This window comes from Staurois parvus, unplaced genomic scaffold (genome assembly GCF_062004578.1).
Source record: "Staurois parvus isolate SC_StPar_1 unplaced genomic scaffold, SC_StPar_1.0 ptg001066l, whole genome shotgun sequence".
Lineage (NCBI taxonomy): Eukaryota > Metazoa > Chordata > Amphibia > Anura > Ranidae > Staurois > Staurois parvus.
This window is the reverse complement of record NW_028318862.1, coordinates 1,631,097-1,650,877: the sequence shown is the minus strand read 5'-3', so window position 1 is coordinate 1,650,877 and position 19,781 is coordinate 1,631,097.

The window sequence follows — 19,781 nt, the reverse complement described above, 5'->3', positions numbered from 1 at the left end:
CTTGGACAACCCCAAGAGGTGATAAGCCAGGAGGCGTATGCGGGTGCCCGCGGCGGGCACGCTGGCAAAAAGGGGCAACAGTGACGGGATAATAGGTCACAGATATTCCATTATACGGATTGAGAAGATATCGAGGGGCTAACCAATCCTGCACGAGGACAGGGCAAATTATATCCGTATAAGAACAGAACCTACAGGCAGGATATGTAAAACAGTAGATCTGTGAGAGGCCGTAAGGAGTAATACAGGCTTATCAATTAAAGAAGCAATAATACAACATAACATATGAACAAATGCCATACAGGAAAAACAAATTTCAATTTTCAATACAAAAACTGAGGTCAGGAGAGAACCCTAGAAAACAGTATACCCCAGCTTCAGGCATCCGTACTACTCAGGATCCCCAGACTCAGTGCCAGAACTGTTACCCCGTGGAGACGAGCTCATCTAATTATAGCAAAATATGGAACGGATTCTACCAAAACCCCTGTGACACCCACGAGAATGAGCAGCACCTCTCCCATAACCAATGCTGAAAGGAGGGGGGGGCACACCCCCAGGACTGGGGGGAAGCATAGAGCCCCAAGACAGCCGTAAGCGCTTACATAACAGCAGGTCACAGGGGAGTACACCAACCGGCTCCGTAAGGCCTCAAACAAAGTGCGCAGAGGTGATGGTCATTCACGCGGCATTGTTCAGAATGTAACAGGGCTCCCATCAATCCCCTGGCAGCAGCAATGTGAGGTAGATCCCTCTCCCCCCCGTCCCACCCCCCTCCCCCTAAATAACAACTGCCCCTCATCAAAATCTCGTAGCTAGTGCAGAACTCAAAAAGGATATCAAAAGTAACCACGGGTATCATATAGAGCACGTGTCCGAAGCAGGAGCAGAGGCAACTCCCTCCGGTCAAATAGACCCCAAAAGGCTGCAAAAATCCTTCAGATGAAGCCGGGTCGCGGCCTGGGCTTGTAGTGCAGTACAAACTGGAAGGAGCCGGCCTTCCCGAGAGCTTTCACCAAACCGGAACAAGAGGAGCTTAAGACAGGAAGTGAACCGGGCACCCGGAAGGAGATAGAGACCCCTGCCGTGGGAGCAAGACCATTCTTCTTCAGTAGGCAATATACTGCGTGGAGATAGCTCCACGATGCAATAGGCGCAGAGATCCAGAGCAAGAGCAGTAGGCTTGTTAGAGCAAGGAGAATCCGCAAACCAATGGGGTGTATACCGGGTGTCGATCTTGAACAAGTCTCCTGACCTGTACGCTAATAAATATCACCCCAAAACCTGGGGAGGTGGCATATCACATGGATGACTAAAGCCTGCGGGAGCGACTGTAACGAGGCAACAGTAACCGTTGGGGCAAACCAGTAGAGCCCTACTCAAAGCAAAAGTAGCTGGCCAATCACAAATCAACAGGAAAACTGGAAAAACGGAGGCCGAGAGCCCGCTGGCGTAGCGGACCACTGGTTCTCGTGCCGAGGCTTCCTGTGCGCCGGGGAGGCCGCGGGACTGGAAGTGTCCATAGAGGCCCCTGCAGAGAATCGTGGAGGTGTCGAAGGGACCATCCGGCGCCGTCGCTGAGCAGGGCTAGGCCCGCCCGCCGCACCATCTTCAGCTCCCAGATCCGGGGCACGTGGCAACCCCACAGACCCGCTCCAATCGGGCAAGGCAACCGGAGGAACATCCAAAGCAGAGCAAAAAGATGGCAGTTCGTCAGGAACACGTAGGTTGAAACCACGGCCATTCACCTGAGCAGAAAGGCAGAACGGAAACCGCCATCCATAGGGGATGCCGCGCGTGCGGAGAGCATCCAACAGGGGGCGCAGCGCCCGCCTCTGCCGCAGGGCCAGACCGGACAGGTCCCGATATAGCTGTATCTCCGCCCCCTCATAAGCAAGATGTCTTCTCCCCCTGGCGCATTTGAGGATATCCTCTTTAAGCGGGTAACTTTCAAGACAGCAAATTACGTCCCTGGGAGGGTCTGTGTCTCCCCCCCTAGGACGGGTTGCCCGGTGTACACGTTCAATAGCAATCATGGTTGAAGGTGGGCGACCTAGGAGGTCATTAAAGATAGCTATTACCGCTTTAGGGACATCACAAGGTTCCACTGATTCAAGAAGGCCCCGGACCCTAATGTTGCGTCTGCGTCCACGATTGTCTAAGTCCTCAATGTGTCTATAAAAATCTCGAATGGTCGACACGTGCAGCGCTGATTGTTGTTGTAAATCAGAAATTGCCGCCTGATTCTGCCTGGTATCCAGCTCCACCCGCTCCACCCTTGTGCCCATAGAGCGGATGTCATCCCTTATTTCAGTGAGGGCAGAGGTTAATGTGGTGGTTAAGGTGGTCTTTATATCAGCTGCCACAGCCTGGAGGTCCCTTAATGATAGGGAATGTGTAGCACGTGAGGAATGTGAGGAATCCAGCTGTGGCACTGTGTCCAGCACAGCATATTCGGCTGTGCTTGCAGAGCCTGTGTCAGAGACTGCAGAGGGAGGGGGAGAGGGGGAGGGAGCTGGAGAGGGAGAGGGCTGCGGCCCGTCTTTCAGCTGGGAGCGGAAGAGCTCCTTTATATGCCTCCCCTGAGTGTTCTGACCCCGCGGGGACCGCGATCTGGCCCCAGAGGGTGCCCTGTCGGTCTTCCCCATAGCAGAGGGGAGATGTCTCACCCGTCAATGCAGAGCGGCAGCAAGGTAGGAACTGGCCGGCGGGAGCTCCGTGATTACGCGGCCATCTTCACTCGCGGCTCGGCCACGCCCCTATCTTATAATTTAATGTCTATGCAAAATCTGTCAGTAAGAATAGGTTATACGGTATTCCCACTTATTGTTCAAGCCCCCATACGCTTGAATTATTAAAATACGAATAAAAGGAAAGTGCATGCACTGTTAACTAATAAATTACATGGCACTGGAAAAAACATATCTTGTTGAGCTGTCCATTGTTGTCCATGTGTTCTGACTGGATTAAAAAAAAAATAATATATGCATCCCAAAAACTAAAAAATACTTTATAGTTGGTGTTGCACATTTTAAGCATTTTTTAATAGCTATGTATGAGAAAAAAGTTAATCCTTTTTTTTTTTTTTTACTCTGTGTCAGTAATGTTTACTTTAGCATGGTGACAACCCTTACTTTCCAACTTGCGAGGCAGCAATGGTGTCATCACCTTCAGGACTACATGTAAATTTAATAAGAAACTAATACAGAAAGCACGACTAAATGTAGTATGTATGAAATATTGTAAAAAAAGAAATAAAATAGGCAATGCACTCACATACAAGTAGAAACATAAAGAATGGTCCACCGAGTCTGCCTGTTTTTTGTTTTTTTTGGGGGGGGGGTTGTTTTTCCTTTTTTTTGTTTGTTTTTTGGGTTTTTTTGTTAACTTTGTGAGTATAGATCTATGCTTGTCCCACGCATGTTTGAAGCTATATGCTGTTGCCTGGCTCACTACCTCTGCTGGAAGTTTATTCCAAGCATCAACTACTCTTTCAGAAAAAGAATATTTTCTGAGAATAGTTTTGAACTTTTCTCCAGCTAAGTACTTGGATACCGTATTTCGATAAGCACTCTACAGAATGACCAAGAAGGGGTAATTTTTCCTGTAGGTACATTCAAAAAAAATTCTGCAACAAGGAAAGGAGGGGGAGGGGGGGGGGGGTTACTGATGAGTTTGGATGGAAAAAGCACAAAAAAAGAGAGCACACCACTCTCAGTGTATTTATTAAATGGCCATATATTAAACAGTAATGCACTCACATACTGTATAACCAAATAGAAAGCTGCAGTAATAAAATTGTACCAGCAGGTGGCAAGGCTCTAGGTCCCAATAGACAACAGCATTTCAGTTGTAGAATGCCAGTGCGAGCATCTCGAGTGGTCAGATGACACAGGAAACAGCAGAGGAAGACAGGGACCAAAGAAAAACCAGCTTGGATTGACTGTATAGACACAAAAGGCAGCCGCTAAGGACCACAATGAAGCAAATGGTGGTCATGACAACATCACACAAAAAGAAGGCATGGCTAGGCATTTCGGTGAGAAGTCCCATTTCTCAAGCCTCTCAGGTGTGTTCAAAGCAGGGGCGGACTGACAACTCATGGGGCCCCCCGGGCAACAGGGGGTCATGGGGCCCCTGTGTCCTTGCCCAAACTCAAAAAAAACCTATGAAAAAGGTACCAGGGGCATCTCATGGGGCCCCCTACTGACCCCGGGCTCTCAAGCAGTGCCCGAGTTTCCAAATGATCAGTCCGCCCCTGGTTCAAAGCACATATCAGTGAGCATGTGGGTGTTTACGCAACCCATGGAACATGACCGAGTGCAGTCGCCTTTTCTAATGCATCTCAATGGGCAGCTTAGCCTTTAAGAATGGTGAACCCAAGAGAATAATCTGACCATCAAAACAGATCTGACATTTTGCTGAATCACTACTAGAATTAATCTTCATAGATTCACTCATCATTAGTTATCTCCACAATAGGAATCTGATCCTTAGTGGTTCTAGCGAATAATGTTAATATTAATAAATATTATTTATTATTTATTACAGGCACTTATATATTGTACTATCAATTTACACAGAGCTTTGTACATATATACTGTACACATATACACTCACTGGCCACTTTATTAAGTTTACCTTGCTAGTACCAAGAAAATATCCCTTACACCATTACACCACCAGCCTGAACCATTGATACAAGGCAGGATGGATCCATGCTTTCATATTTTATATTCATAGAATATATTACCGTATATACTCGAGTATAAGCCGACCCGAATATAAGCCGAGGTACCTAATTTTACCACAAAAAACTGGGAAAAACTATTGACTCGAGTATAAGCCGAGGGTATCAGTGGGAGGAATAGTGCCCCATCATTGGTGTCAGTGGGAGGAATAGTGCCCCATCATTGGTATCAGTGGGAGGAATAGTGCCCCATCATTGGTGTCAGTGGGAGGAATAGTGCCCCATCATTGGTATCACTGGGAGGAATAGTACCCCATCATTGGTATCAGTGGGAGGAATAGTGCCCCATCATTGGTATCACTGGGAGGAATAGTGCCCCATCGTTGGTGTCAGTGGGAGGAATAATGCCCCATCATTAGTATCAGTGGGAGGAATAGTGCCCCATCATTGGTGTCAATGGGAGGAATAGTGCCCCATCGTTGGTGTCAGTGGCAGGCATAATGCCCCATCATTAGTATCAGTGACACCAATGATGCGGCACTATTCCTCCCACTGACACCAATGACACTTGCTGACCCCTGTTGCAGTATGATGCTGCTGCAGCCAGCATATATGGTTGCAGCAGCACCTCTGCACTGCACACTTACCGGCTTTTCCCTCACTCGATTTTCGCGGGTCCGCTCGGCTCCGCCTCCTCGCCCGTGATTGGCCGCCTGTGTACCTTTCCTGAGCTACAGTTCTGGCGGCCAATCACCGGTGAGGAGGCGGAGCCGAGCGGCAGGAGTGAGGGAGTGGCCGGAGTGACGGAAGGAGCAGCGCTTCCTGGATGGATCATCGTGGGAGCCAGGTAAGAGACAGCAGCCCTCTGCCCACCCCTGTATGTGCCCCCCTTGACGGAGCCTCGCGCCCCCCCTGCTAGACATCTGCAGACGTTGACTCGAGTATAATGCCGAGGGGGCCGTTTTTCAGCACAAAAAATGTGCTGAAAAACTTGGCTTATGCTCGAGTATATACAGTATACATTCTGACCCTACCATCTGAATGTCGCAGAAACCAGTCTGCCCATTCTCCTCTGACCTTTGACATCAACAAGGCATTTTCATCAACACAACTGCGGCTCACTGAATATTTTCTCTTTTTTGGACCATTCTCTGTAAACCATAGAGATAGTTGAGTTTTGGAAATACTCAGACCAGTCCATCTGGCACCAACAACCATGCCACATTCAAAGTCACTTAAATCCCCTTTCTTCCCCATTCTAATGCTCAGTTTGAACTTCAACAAGTTGTCTTCACCATGTCTAGATGCCTAAATGCATTGAGTTGCTGCCATGTGATTGGCTGATTAGCAATTTGTGTTACCAAGCAATTGAACAGGTGTACATAATAATGTGGCTGGTATTGCAGGCCATAGATGGGTCGAAAATCGGCCGATTTTTCTTTTAAAAAAACGAACAATCGGTCGTTCAAGTGGCCGACGTTACCACCAATGGTAAAAAAAATCGGCCGATTTTCATCCCGTCTACAGCCGGCAAAAAGTGTCTCTGCAGAGAGCTCTGCTATTTCTTTGACAGTTCCTTGACATTTACAGAGGTTGCAACAATGTATCTATTTGTATCCATTTAGGATACAGATGTTTTTATTTGGAAACAAATAGATACAATGTTGCAACCGCTGTAAATGTCAAAGAACTGTCAAAGAACTGTCAAAGAAATAGCGGAGCTCTCTGCAGAGACACTTTTTGCCGGACTGGAATTCCTTTTATTTTTCATCCTTCTTCTTCTCCTTCTTCATCATCATCCTCTTCTTCTTTTTCTTCATCATCATCCTCTTGTTCTTCTTTTTCTTCATCATCATCATCCTCTTCTTCTTCTTCTTCATCATCATCCTCTTCTTCTTCCTCTTCTTCTTTTTCTTCTTTTTGTCTTCCTCTTGCAGGTCACTGCTCATGCGCAGATTTTTTATAGGTAAAAAATCGGCCGATTAGCTCATTATTGCCGCGAAAATCGGCCGATCGGCCAATTTTTTTCCAACTTTCCCGATTAAAAAAACGGCCAAAATACCGAAAAACGGCCAAACAAATAGCCCACTAACGATCTGAAAATCGGCCGATTGTCGACCTATCTATGGCCTGCATATGTGTATATTGCCCTTGAGGGCAGGGACATCAATCCCTGCCCTCAAGGAGATTACAATCTAAGGTTGCTAAGTAATAATAAAAGGTCATTGTGAATAGAATTTTCACTTGGAAATTGCCATTCTCGCCATTGTTTCCAATTTAAACCCTTTTCTTTCAAGCAGGATTTCTATCGACCAGGGGCGGACTGACCATTCGAGCACTTGGACACTGCCCGAGGGCCCGGGGTAAGTAGGGGGCCCCATGAAATGCCCCTGGTACCTTTTTTATAGGTTTTTTTGAGTGTGGGCAAGGACACAGGGGCCCCTTGTTCCCTATTGCCTGGGCGCCCCATGAGTTGTCAGTCCGCCCCTGCTATCGACCCCTACAATTGCTCCAGTCATACACTCTCCACATGCTTTATTCTGTCCAGGGTGCTCCTTTCCTCCATAGCTAGAACCCTTTAAGCCAGATCCCTACCTTTTAGTATCCTTCTGGTCTGCAGACTCAATTTGCACACCTTTTAAGGTTAAGTTTATTTGCACATTTACTGGAAATTTTTGGAAATAGCATGTGAATAGCTTACACACACCTTTACCTCCGCTCAGTGAGCCATTATTATCTTCTCTTCCCTTCTCCATCCACCACACTGTGGCCCACTCAGAATGTTGCTCAATAAGTTCAAGTTCTACCTCTACTATCCATTGTGGCTTATCACATCACACTCTTCCTCCTCCCACTTCCCTAGTCCATGAGCATCATCTATCTTCACCCTCTTTGTGGGTAGGGGCAGCGTGGTGTGGCAGCAGTGAAGACACAGAATCCGGTTGTAAAAACACTTATATTGAAGAGAATGCCAAACTACAAGCACCCTAGGCAGGAGAGCACCACTAGAGTAAACACTCACAGTTCAGTTCAAATGCAGAGATGCAGGGGGAAGAGATGCACTGACAGCGTCTGTTCAGAGGTAAAAGCGCAGCCTAGAAAGTCCGGTCCCAAAGAAGGAAAGCTTCTTAGAAGACTGCAAATCTCTGACCTGTCCCTACTTGTCAGAAACATTTCCCTGCTGTTAGTTGCTTTCCCTGACAGACAGGGTATACAGTTGCAAGAAAAAGTATGTGAACCCCTTGGGATTCTGTGGAGTTTTGCATGAATTGGGCATAAAATGTGCTCTGATCGTCATCTAAGTCACAACAATAGAAGAACACAGTCTGCTGAACGTAATACTACACAAACATTAGATGTTGCCATGGTTTAATTGCACATAACATGTAAACATTCACAGTGCAGGGAGGAAAAAGTATGTGAGGCCCTAGCTTAATGACTTCTCCCAAAGCTAATTGGAGCCAGGAGTGAGCCAACCTTGACTCCAATCAGTGTGATGATATTGGATGTGTTGCTGACAGCTGTCCTGCCCTTAAAAAACACACACCTGTTTTGGGTTTACTGGTTTCAAGAAGCACTGTCTGATGTGAACCATGCCTTGCAGCTCTCAGAAGACCTACAATCAAGAATTGTTGACTTGCATGAAGCTGGAAAGGGTTACGAAAGTATCTCCAAAAGCCTTGATGTTCATGTGTCCACGGTAAGACAGACTGTCTACAAATGGAGAAAGTTTAGCACTGTTGCTACTCTCCCTAGGCGTGGTTGTCCTGTAAAAATGACTGCAAGAGCACAGTGCAGAATGCTGCATGAGGTAAAGAAGAATCCCAGAGTGTCAGCTAAAGACCTACAGAAATCTCTGGCACATGCTAACATTTTTGTTGACACATCTACAATAAGGAAAACATTAAACAAGAATGGAGTACATGGGAGGACACCACGGAGGAAGCCATTGCTGTCCAAAAAGAATATTGCAGCACGTTTAAAGTTTGCAAAAGAGCACCTGACTGTTCCACAGCACTACTGGCAAAATATACTGTGGACAGATGAAACCAAGATTGAGCTGTTTGGGAAGAACACACAACACTATGTGTGGAGAAAAAAAGGCACAGCACCCCAACATCAAAACCTCATCCCCACTGTAAAACATGGCGGAGGGAGCATCATGGATTGGGGCTGCTTTGCTGCCTCAGGGCCTGGGCGGATTGTTGTCATTGATGGGAAAATTAATTCCAGAGTTTATCAAGACATTTTGCAGGAAAACATACGACCATCTGTCCGCCAACTGAAGCTCCGCAGAGAATGGGTGATGCAACAGGACAATGACCCAAAGCATACAAGTAATTCAACAAAACAATGGCTGCAACAGCACAGAATACGCCTTCTGGAGTGGCCCAGTCAGATTCCTGACCTCAACCCGGAGGGGTTCACTTACTTTTTCTTGCAACTGTATCTCCCTACTCTATTCACTTCGCAAAGAGCTCCAAAACACAAGGCAACGACTTATAAAGACCCTACTGATTTAATATAGCCACCAAGGGTCACATGGTTTCAACACAGCCGACCAACATGCTTCTCCATGACCCAAGAAACCACAGAGAAACCAGGTTTCCTTTGACTTCCTCTCCAGGCTGTGGCAGCACTCATTAAAGCACCACCTAGAATGGAGAAAACAGACTGCACATGCCTACATCTTTCTCTCTTTCCCTCCTTCCCTAACCCTGGATACCACTGCCTCCTTTCTCCTTCCACTCCTGACAGCTTCTGCTCTGTCTTTCCTCCATGGTGCAACTCCTCTCCACACTCTGTCATGATTATGTTCCACTTTACTCCTCCAAAGCCTACTTTCTGTTCTCATCCTATCCAGAATCATATGCCTCTTCCTTTTTCCTCCACAATATATGGTCAGCTCTTGGTCTGCCTCTTCTCCCAATGCCTCAAGATCAGCTTCTTTCCTGCCTCCTACAACCCGTAGTGTTTCAAGCACCTCACCCTCTGTTTCCCCACTTAATTAGCCGTTGTAATATGGTTTTCTTGGTCAAATACTGTGGTATATGTCCTGCTTAACTATTGTCTGAATATTTATTTCTTATTACAGGTGCTTATAGAGCAATGAAAATTTACATATATATTGTACATTCACATCAGTCCCTGCCTTCAAGGAGCAAATAATCTAGGGTCCGTAACTCACATTCATACATACATACAGTATACTAGGGCCAGTTTGGACAGGAGCCAATTTCCTGCCAACCATGTCTTTGGAGTGTGGGAGGAAACCAGAGTACCCAGAGTAAACCCACCCAGGCACAGGGAGAACATGCAAACTCCAGGCAGGTAATGCCATGGTTGGGATTCAAACTTGCAAACCTAGTACTGTCAGGATAAAGTGCTAATCACTTGCTAATTGGCCAGCATTGATTACCGGTGTACTATACTTTGCACACAACCTAAAAACTATTCATTCTAAATTAACCTGTTTATTACTGGGCATACATTTGCTAGTATTTCAGTTACTATATGGGAATAACACACCAAATCAGAAATGGTACTCCTACAGCAGGCAGACAAGTTATAAATATACATATTAAACATATGTGTAGTTAGTGATACCAGCACAGTAATTGTGACTGAAGAATGATACTTGACTTAACAGAAAGTTATTCTTTCATGTGTGGACTCATGTTTCATTTACAAAACCAACAAGGGCAGTTTTTATAAAGTTGTCAATGTGACTTTCATTAAACATACACTGGTGGTGAATCAGTCAATGTTGTTTTAAACTGGGAGAATCTCCTGCAGTGAATGTTTTGTAATAGTCAGACTCATTGCTTTATAAATATGACTCAAGCATTTAGAAAACAGTAATTACATTTTTCAATCATCACGTTCAAATCATACTTTTATTTAAATATTTTATTGATATAATTAAATATTATTTAACGTATAAATAAAGGCAAAACTGTTTTTAGTTTTGAAAAGAGTGGAGAGAGATTAGAACACTTGTCATTTTTTTTGCTGTCTGTGCCCCCATTAGGGAGATTCACCCTCTCTACTTGTCCTGTTTACCATTATTATTGAAAGTGAAAGTAAAAGAAAATCCCAAATTATGAGTTGTCCCCAGAAAAGTAATAGGAGGGAAATCTTCAATGGGAGACACTAGTTCTGGAGGCCTGGGGGCTCCCAAAGAATTGCCTAAATTTGTAGCGATTTCCTCTGACTTCCTGTTTGGCTACGGGACAGGAAGTGAAATCTATGCAATGGGACACTATTCCTACTTCTAGATTTTAGTAGTTATGTATAATATTATTAGATATGTATTATATGAAGGGCGTTCAAGTCAATTTGGGACTTTTAATTTTACAGGTGTAAAAAGGGATCAATGAACCAGCAAACACAAATGCTCCTGTGCTTGGGGATGGACTCGATGCAGGCTGCAACCACATTAAGAATGTCCTGGAACATGCACACCTTGCTGCCCTCAACAGACCAGGGGAATCCAAATATACTGAATGAGGAAAGAACAAAGAGAGGGCGCACAGGCCTAGTACATTACCATAAAAAATGTTTAATAAGAAATAAAATAGGTGTTGTACTCACAAACGACAATAAAGTCAAGGCACATCATAAAAGAACAGCTGGGTCAACACCGCACTGAGTAACAGTCCGTAATGGGGAATGTAGACATTGATAGTAAAATGTAATACAGCATAAATTATTCAAATATTATACATTGATACATTCTGTGGCTCTGAGGAAGAGGCAAGTCCTCGAAAGGCGTCAGCCTATTGGATGTCTACACTCCCTATTGTGGACTGTTACTCAGCGCGGTGTTGACCCAGCTGTTCTTTTATGATGTGCCTTGACTTTATGGTCGTTTGTGAGTACAACACCTATTTTATTTCTTATTAAACATTTTTTATGGTAATGCACTAGGCCTGTGCACCCTCTCTTTGTTCTTTCCTCATTCAGTAAAAAGGGATGCTAGCGTGGCGGTACTACATGCAGTAGTAAGTGGCTAGTGTGCCCTATTACTGACTACTGCACATGTTGTGGGCCAGTCCAGAGACCGTTAAGCAAGATGGCAAACAACACTGCTAGTACATGTATGAGTAGTGTGTGGCGGTGAAGTTTGTGAATGAAGGCGTAAAACCAGCGGATATCTACAGACGACTTCAAGCACAGTACGGTGATGAGATGCTCAGCTGCAGTAAGACATTCAAATGGTATTATTTCATTTCAAAGATGGCCATTGACAATACCGGCCATGGTGGTTCCCAGCCAACAGCAGTCATTCAGAGAAAGAGAGAGAGAGAAAGATCGTTGTGGGTTTTTTGTTTGATTTTAGAATTATCAGTATGTGCACTGGATGTTTGTACAGCAACCTTTCTTCCGTGTGAGAAGAGTGATGGGAAATTACTTCTTGTAATGAATGTATCAATGTATAATATTTGGATAATTTATGCTGTATTACATTTTACAATCAATCATATCAAATAATTGTAATACTATATATATTACCAGCTTTACAAGTCTGCATAAATCATTCTTGATATGTCACAACATATAGCCACTTTATAATAATAATAATAGTAAAAAAAATAAACCTTTCCAGAAACTGGAGTTTATTGATGTGAGGATGACAGAACAAACTTGACAGCATTAGTATGCCTATGTTGACAACTAGAGATGAGCGAATCGAACCAGACGAAGTGGAATTCGTTTCGAATTTCAGGAAAAATTCGATTCGTGCCGAATCCGAATATTAGCCAACTTCGGGTGCGCGAATCGGATTTTTCCCGATCAGCCGGCAAAAAGTGTCCCTGCAGAGAGCTCCGCTATTTCTGACAGTTCCTTCACATGTACAGCGGTTGAAACATTGTATCTATTTGTTTCCATTTAGGATACAGATGTTTTTATTCGGAAACAGATACAATGTTTCAACCGCTGTAAATGTGAAGGAACTGTCGGAGAACTGTCAGAAATAGCGGAGCTCTCTGCAGATACACTTTTTGCTGTACTGGAATACTTCTTCTTTTCATTCTTCTTTTCATTCTTCTTTTCATTCTTCTTTTCATTCTTCTTCTCATTCTTCTTTTCATTCTTCTTCTTCTTCTTTTCATTCTTCTTTTCATTCTTCTCATTCTTCTTTTCATTCTTCTTTTCATTCTTCTTCTTATTCTTTTCATTCTTCTTCTTCTTTTCATTCTTCTTTTCATTCTTCTTCTTCTTCTTTTCATTCTTCTTTTCATTCTTCTTCTTCTTCTTCTTCTTTTCGTTCTTCTCATTCTTCTTTTCATTCTTCTTCTTCTTCTTTTCATTCTTCTTCTTCTTCTTTTCATTCTTCTTCTTCTTTTCATTCTTCTTTTCATTCTTCTCCTTCTTTTCATTCTTCTTTTCATTCTTCTTCTTCTTCTTTTCATTCTTCTTCTTCTTTTCATTCTTCTTTTCATTCTTCTTCTTCTTTTCATTCTTCTTCTTCTTCTTTTCATTCTTCTCATTCTTCTTTTCATTCTTCTTTTCATTCTTCTTCTCATTCTTCTTTTCATTCTTCTTCTTCTTTTCATTCTTCTCATTCTTCTTTTCATTCTTCTTTTCATTCTTCTTCTTCTTCTTTTCATTCTTCTTCTTCTTTTCATTCTTCTTTTCATTCTTCTTCTTCTTTTCATTCTTCTCATTCTTCTTTTCATTCTTCTTTTCATTCTTCTTCTTTTCATTCTTCTTCTTCTTCTTTTCATTCTTCTTCTTCTTCTTTTCATTCTTCTTTTCATTCTTCTTCTTTTCATTCTTCTTCTTTTCATTCTTCTTCTTCTTCTTCTTCGTCGTGCCCCGTGACTGCCCAAATGAGTGAAGTGTGCGGTGATTCTAAGATTGATGGCACTCATCTGCATGTCATACTGACAGTATTATTTCTCTTCCCCAGCAGACTCCAAGGGCACTTAAATTAAAGGTACAGTGTTCTGCACTAATATAAAGGCTCTCTGAAGCCTAGAAACCCTTTTAATTAGTTAAATTCGCAGCGAATAAATTCACATCAAATCGAATTTCTCCCGCAAATTCGGCGAATCAGCTGAATCGAATTTTTGAATAATTCGCTCATCTCTATTGACAACCATTCTACAACAAATTTGCCCACCCAAATAATTTTTTTTTACTTTCAATACTTTTATTGGAATTGTACAGTATATAAAGCCATCCAGAACAAAGGAGATTGTGGTACAAATCTAGCCAGATTGTAACGCAACATTGTCACATCAGAACAATATAAAGATATGCCAAAATAGCTCAAAAGCTAGACATTCCAAGTGGGCTATGGTGTTACAAAAGTCACATATATGGGATCACTAGGATTTGAATTAGACCCCACTCTTGCCAGGGGGCTTCATCCACATTGCTAGTTTGTACATCAATCAACAACTAAATTGCCTACCCAAATCATTTTTTTAACTTTCAATATTTTTATTGGAATTGTATATAAAGCCATCCAGAACAAAGGACATTGTGGTACAAATCTAGACAGATTATAATACAAAATTGTCCCATCAGAATAAAATATGCCAAGATATGCAAAAGCAGGATGTTCCTACTGGGCTATGGTGATACAAAAGTCACATATATGGGATCACTAGGATTCAATTTAGACCCCATCCTTGCCAGGGGCTTCATCCACATTGCTAGGTTGTACAGCAGTCAACAACAGGTAGGGGTAAAAGAGGGGTAAAGGATCCAACGGACTGTAAACCCAATTTGCTTAGCACCCGAGCAGGGGCGGACTGACAACTCATGGGGCCCCCGGGCAATAGGGAATCATAGGGCCCCTGTGTTCTTGCCCAAACTTAAAAAAGCCTATGAAAAAGGAACCAGGGGCCTCTCATGGGGCCCCCTACTGACCCCGGGCCCTCAGGCAGTGCCCGAGTTTCCAAATGGTCAGTCCGTCCCTGCACCCAAGACAATACAAGCTTAAAGGTCAATATGTATATAATGTGCCCATGGGTCACAAATTTTTCCAAAGCGTTTATTGGAGACCTGAATAATACTAGCAAGTTTCTCATGGGACATAATCCAAGAAATGTTTTGCCATACTTGAGAAACGGGGGCTGAAGTTTTCTTCCATGCTCTTGCGATAGTTTGTTTAGCCACCAGAAAAAATAAAGAAAACTAAGCTTTGAGTGGATCGAGACACCTTCTCCAATGGTTCATTCAAAAGAGCTTTTGTATATCTAATGCTAAGTCTGTCATTTATCTGTCAAATGCCAGTATTGCAGTGTCCAGTAGAGGCTCTTGCATTTTGCAACAAGTGATATAGATGGTTGGGCTTAACTTTGATTTGGTTGAACGATTATTTTAAAGTCTATCTCTTGGTGAATTTGTCCCCATCCTTATAATCTCTTCCTCCCTTGTAAATACTCCTATATATGTGCCAATTAATAAATCAAATAATAATTCATGATAAAAATAATATATAAAGTCCAAAAAAATCCAAAAGGTATAAATAAAAAGTCCCAAGTGCAAAAAGAAAGTGCTATAGTGTTCAAGTCAAATCAAATCAAACCATACTCTCCTTCCAACATATGGTTTACTTCAATCCTGCAGCTTTATAATCAGCCTGTGTGTCTGTGAGGGATGATCCCTCCTTTGATCCACTCTCTCCTTCTAATATGTGCTTCAATCCTGCAGCACATCATCCCCGAGACGAAGCTACGCAGTCCCTGTGGCGCAACGCGTTGGGGAGGGGCAGTGACCTTTTGGATTTTTTTGGACTTTATATATTATTTTTATCATGAATTATTATTTGATTTATTAATTGGCACATATATAGGAGTATTTACAATTTTTTAAAGGTATCATTAATTGTTGATTTATTTATATTATTTTTCAAGCACTGAACACTTTTTTAATTAGTATTAGAGCGCGGTAATTATTGAATTAATTGATATCAAATGCATACCTGTAGAGAGTGTGCAAAATAACCAGCGATCTAGAAAAATATATATGCTCCTCTGTTAGTATACCCTGGTGGCTCACAAGTAAACACACTATAATCTTCCTCCCTTGTACAATGTCTTTTTCAAACCCTTTCTAAAACTTTTTTTTTATTTTCCACATGACTTTCTACAGTCCCTCTTCCATGAGTGGAGTCTATTGATCTACCAGTTTAGTTTGGGCCCCAAAGATGTCTTGTTTTCACCCTTCATCATGATGTCATTCCACTGCATCTAGAGTCTTTAGGATCTGTACGTATCCCATGGATGGACAGTCAAGAAAGTGGCCACATCATAAGGCAGTAACAATGTCACCTGAAGAAAGACCCTTTTGCTTTGCAGTTCAAGAGATAGAACACTCGGGACCCAGTGCATAAGTGTTTTGGCCAGGAGGGGTGTGTCCTAACATAGAATGTGAAAGTACACTATCTTTTACAGCTCTGCTAAAATCCTTTGCATTCCTGCTCCAATCTGAACTGAGTTTAAATAATCGTTTTTTGCCAAGGGCTTTTTTTATGATCTGAGGACAGGTGCCTAATCCAAATAATGGATCTGTAAAGTGCCAAAGCTTAACTTAATGTGCTGAAGTTAGAAGGTGATTGGTTACTCTGCACAGCTGCATCAGATTCTGTGTGCACCAATTTTAGTAAATCTCCTGTCTCCACACCTGAATTCTTTATGGAGCCTCCGGATGCCTTGACATCTGCCTTTCCAACCTTGCAGGTACAGCCACATCTTTTCTTCTCCTTGTAGTCACGCTCAGTTGAGTTCAAGGGTGGACCAGAGCTGACGCTGTCTGAGGTATTGTCAGGTACCTGACTGGAGACTATAGAGATAGGGCTCCCCGTATGGTTAAGTGCAGTGCGACCTGAAGGTGGTAACAGAAGGTGCAGTGCCCAAAGAAGCACGGGTTGCCAGGGGTATTACGGCTTGGTGATGCCTGTTGAGACAGAACCCGTGAGTGCTCCAGATTCAGGAGGAGTTTCTTCAGAGGACACGTGGATCCCAGAGGATGAGTAGAGTAGTCAGTATCCAGGGTCAATACGGAACAGCAGACAGGAGCAAGGTCAGGATCAAGCTGGGATAATTCATAGAGAAGCAGACAGGAGCAAGGTCAGGATCAAGCCGGGGTTGTACACAAAGCAGCAGACAGGAGCGAGGTCAGGATCAAGCCAGGGTAGAGAGCCAGGAAGAGATCCAAAGCAAGATCAGGATCAAGCTGGGTCGGTAACGGTTAATCAGCAGTTTACACAAGAACACAGGAACAGGGGGCTGATGATAGTCCAGCAATTCTTGAGCAGAGCTAAAATCTTTATAAAGGCCACTGAGCGTCAGTAATTATCATGCCCTGAGTGTGCCGGTGGACTTTCGCGCACAGGAATGCACGATTACCTGCCACCCACCTATACGCATGAGCACATTTTTGTGCGATTTGGCGAAGCCATATTGAGCATTGGCATGGAAATATTGAGCATTGGCACATTTGCCAGTGCTTCCTCGTCTTTTCTCCTGACAGGTATTAAAGGCCATAAAGGTAAACCACACTTATCTAGTGGGTAAGGTGGAGGAGTTGAAAATAAACTTTACTATACTGCATCAGGATGTGCTTAAAATGTGAGAATGAGTAACCACTTATGAAAGACTCATCAACCCATTCATCCCCAGGGTCAGCAATTTAGATACCAGACTAAAAGGGATAGAAGACAAAAATGATAATCTTGAAAATAGATTGTGCAAAAACAACCTGCAGTTAATTGGCCTACCTGAAAAGGTGTAAGATGTGGATTCTACAGTTTTTGCAAAGAACTAGTTTTAATAAATCACACCTCCTACGATGTACTACTCACCATTTAGGAGACTTCATTTGAGTCTTGAAGCCTGATCTGTACAGAGTCAACCCTTGCAGCCAGAATCCATATATTCTGATAACCAGTGCACAGCCTATGGATATATATCGATATATGGCACTGGAAGTGTCCTACCACAAAGGTATATTTGTGTCAATCCAAATTTTATAGGATCGTATCAAAGCCTAAATATTCTATTGCTACCGCCAATCTATTTCCATGGTTATTGCATGTCCCATATCTGCCTCCATTGCTGTCTGACCACTTTCCCATAAATTATCTCTTCTGTTAGGTCACAGACCATTTTTTCATAACTGTTGGTTAAGTCCTTTGGAAACCTATTGAGGGGGTAAACGTATATGTCCAACGGGGCATGAAAGATTATGGGGATCATAACTTGCACTTTAAATCCTACCACTCCTCAAGGAATGCATTCACTAGGGGCTCCTGTATTCATAGTATTGCCATATACAGACCCTCTTTTCATGCTGTAAAGTCTTCCCTGAACATAAAATTGGAGTGTGCTAGAAAATCATACTTTGAAAACACCTCTCTCTATATAATCAACCTACTGCATGGGGGAGTGGGGGACTTCAATACCAATCCACCTGCCTAGCTGAACACAGAAGGAAGATTATTAAGGCCCTGGCATACCTTTCTAATTTGGACACTTTCATACCTAATATTCATCTCTGAGACGAGACCCCTTATACAGACCCCATAGATGTACCTAAGGCCTTTGCGCAATTCTGCAAGCAACTATACAGTGATACTCTTCCAACTTCCAGACCTGTTCTTGAAAATTGCTATGGGGAACAATAACCTAAATAAGGTTTGGCCCTTTCTTCCTTAAATGGCCCTTACTCCCGTAAATATGGGGCCTAGAGTGAGAGTCCAGGCTAACACTGATATATTGGTATCTTTTCCTCCCCAGAGGATCATTGGGCAGGACTTCCTTCTCTCACTCTTGCTATTCACTATAGCCATGGAACCTTTGTCTCCTTTAGACAATCTCCTTGCATCACTGTTATCTGCTAGGGCCCCAGAGAATTTCACTCTACATGCAAGATACCTTGGTGGATTATTTTCATGTATTGTTACATGTCGTCTTTGGGTGAGTCTCAGGACTGAAAATAGATTGGGATAAATCAACTGGCTTCCCAATAATCCCTTATGACTACATAGCCCAATCTAAATTGCAAACTACTGACCAATTTAAGTACCAGAGAAATTATATCCAGAATGATCTCACTGTAATATAACTCCCATTATGACTCATATGAAATTTTAAATACAAATTTATCTAAAATCCTTGCCCTTAAATCTTATCAGTCACATGAGCATAAATACAATGATATTCCTTCCCAAGTTTCTCCTTAAGGCGTCTCCCACATTAGTCTTTCAGCAATTATTTCAATGTATCGATTCCATTGTCTTCTTTATTTGGAGCAATTCCCAACCAAGAATAGCCAAGTTCTCCTTGCTGGCCACACAGGTGGAGGAAGGCTTGGCCTGCCCTAATCTCTATATTTTACTTCACTGCTTCTCAACTTATTTATCTATGATAGGTTTAATTCTACAAACTTTACAGTAGTCCCTCTACTTTTTTCATGGCAGCAATCAAAGTTCCTCCTTGGTCTTACTAGATGACCTTAAAAATTGCAATAGTCTCAAGCAAATGTTCCTTCGCTGACCTGAATAATAAGGGCATTATCTCACCATTTCTAACTCATGTATCACTCCAGACTCCCCTGAGGCATAACTGTAGGCTGGAAGCCTACAGACAAATGTATTGTATACCTTTCACAGTTTTTTGAAAATGACTTATTCCTCTCTTTGGAAGCTCTTGGGGAAAGGATGCAGATGAGTAATTCATTTGCCCTCCAATACATTTTATTACCTTTTGCCTCAGTAAGTTCAAATTGGTGAACTGTAGATGAACTTGTCTGCTCCCCACTGGAGTGCTCTTTTTATAACGCAGGACAAACTAAGCTACACACAATGATCTATAATATTTCCATTTTGGTCCTACCAATAAAAAACAGAATTATTCTCAACATGTTTTGTGGTCTCTATATGCTGCTTCTTCAAGAGGTAATGGGGTGCAAGTTGCATTGTACTGTGAAAAAAAAAAAATAGCCCAAACTAAAAGCAGAACCTGGTTAATGCCCGGAGAGAATCCGTGACAGCACCTAGTTTGATATATAATAAATTGCACGTAAAGCAATTTTGTATATATTTTCTTCATTTATTATGGCTAGCACTAAA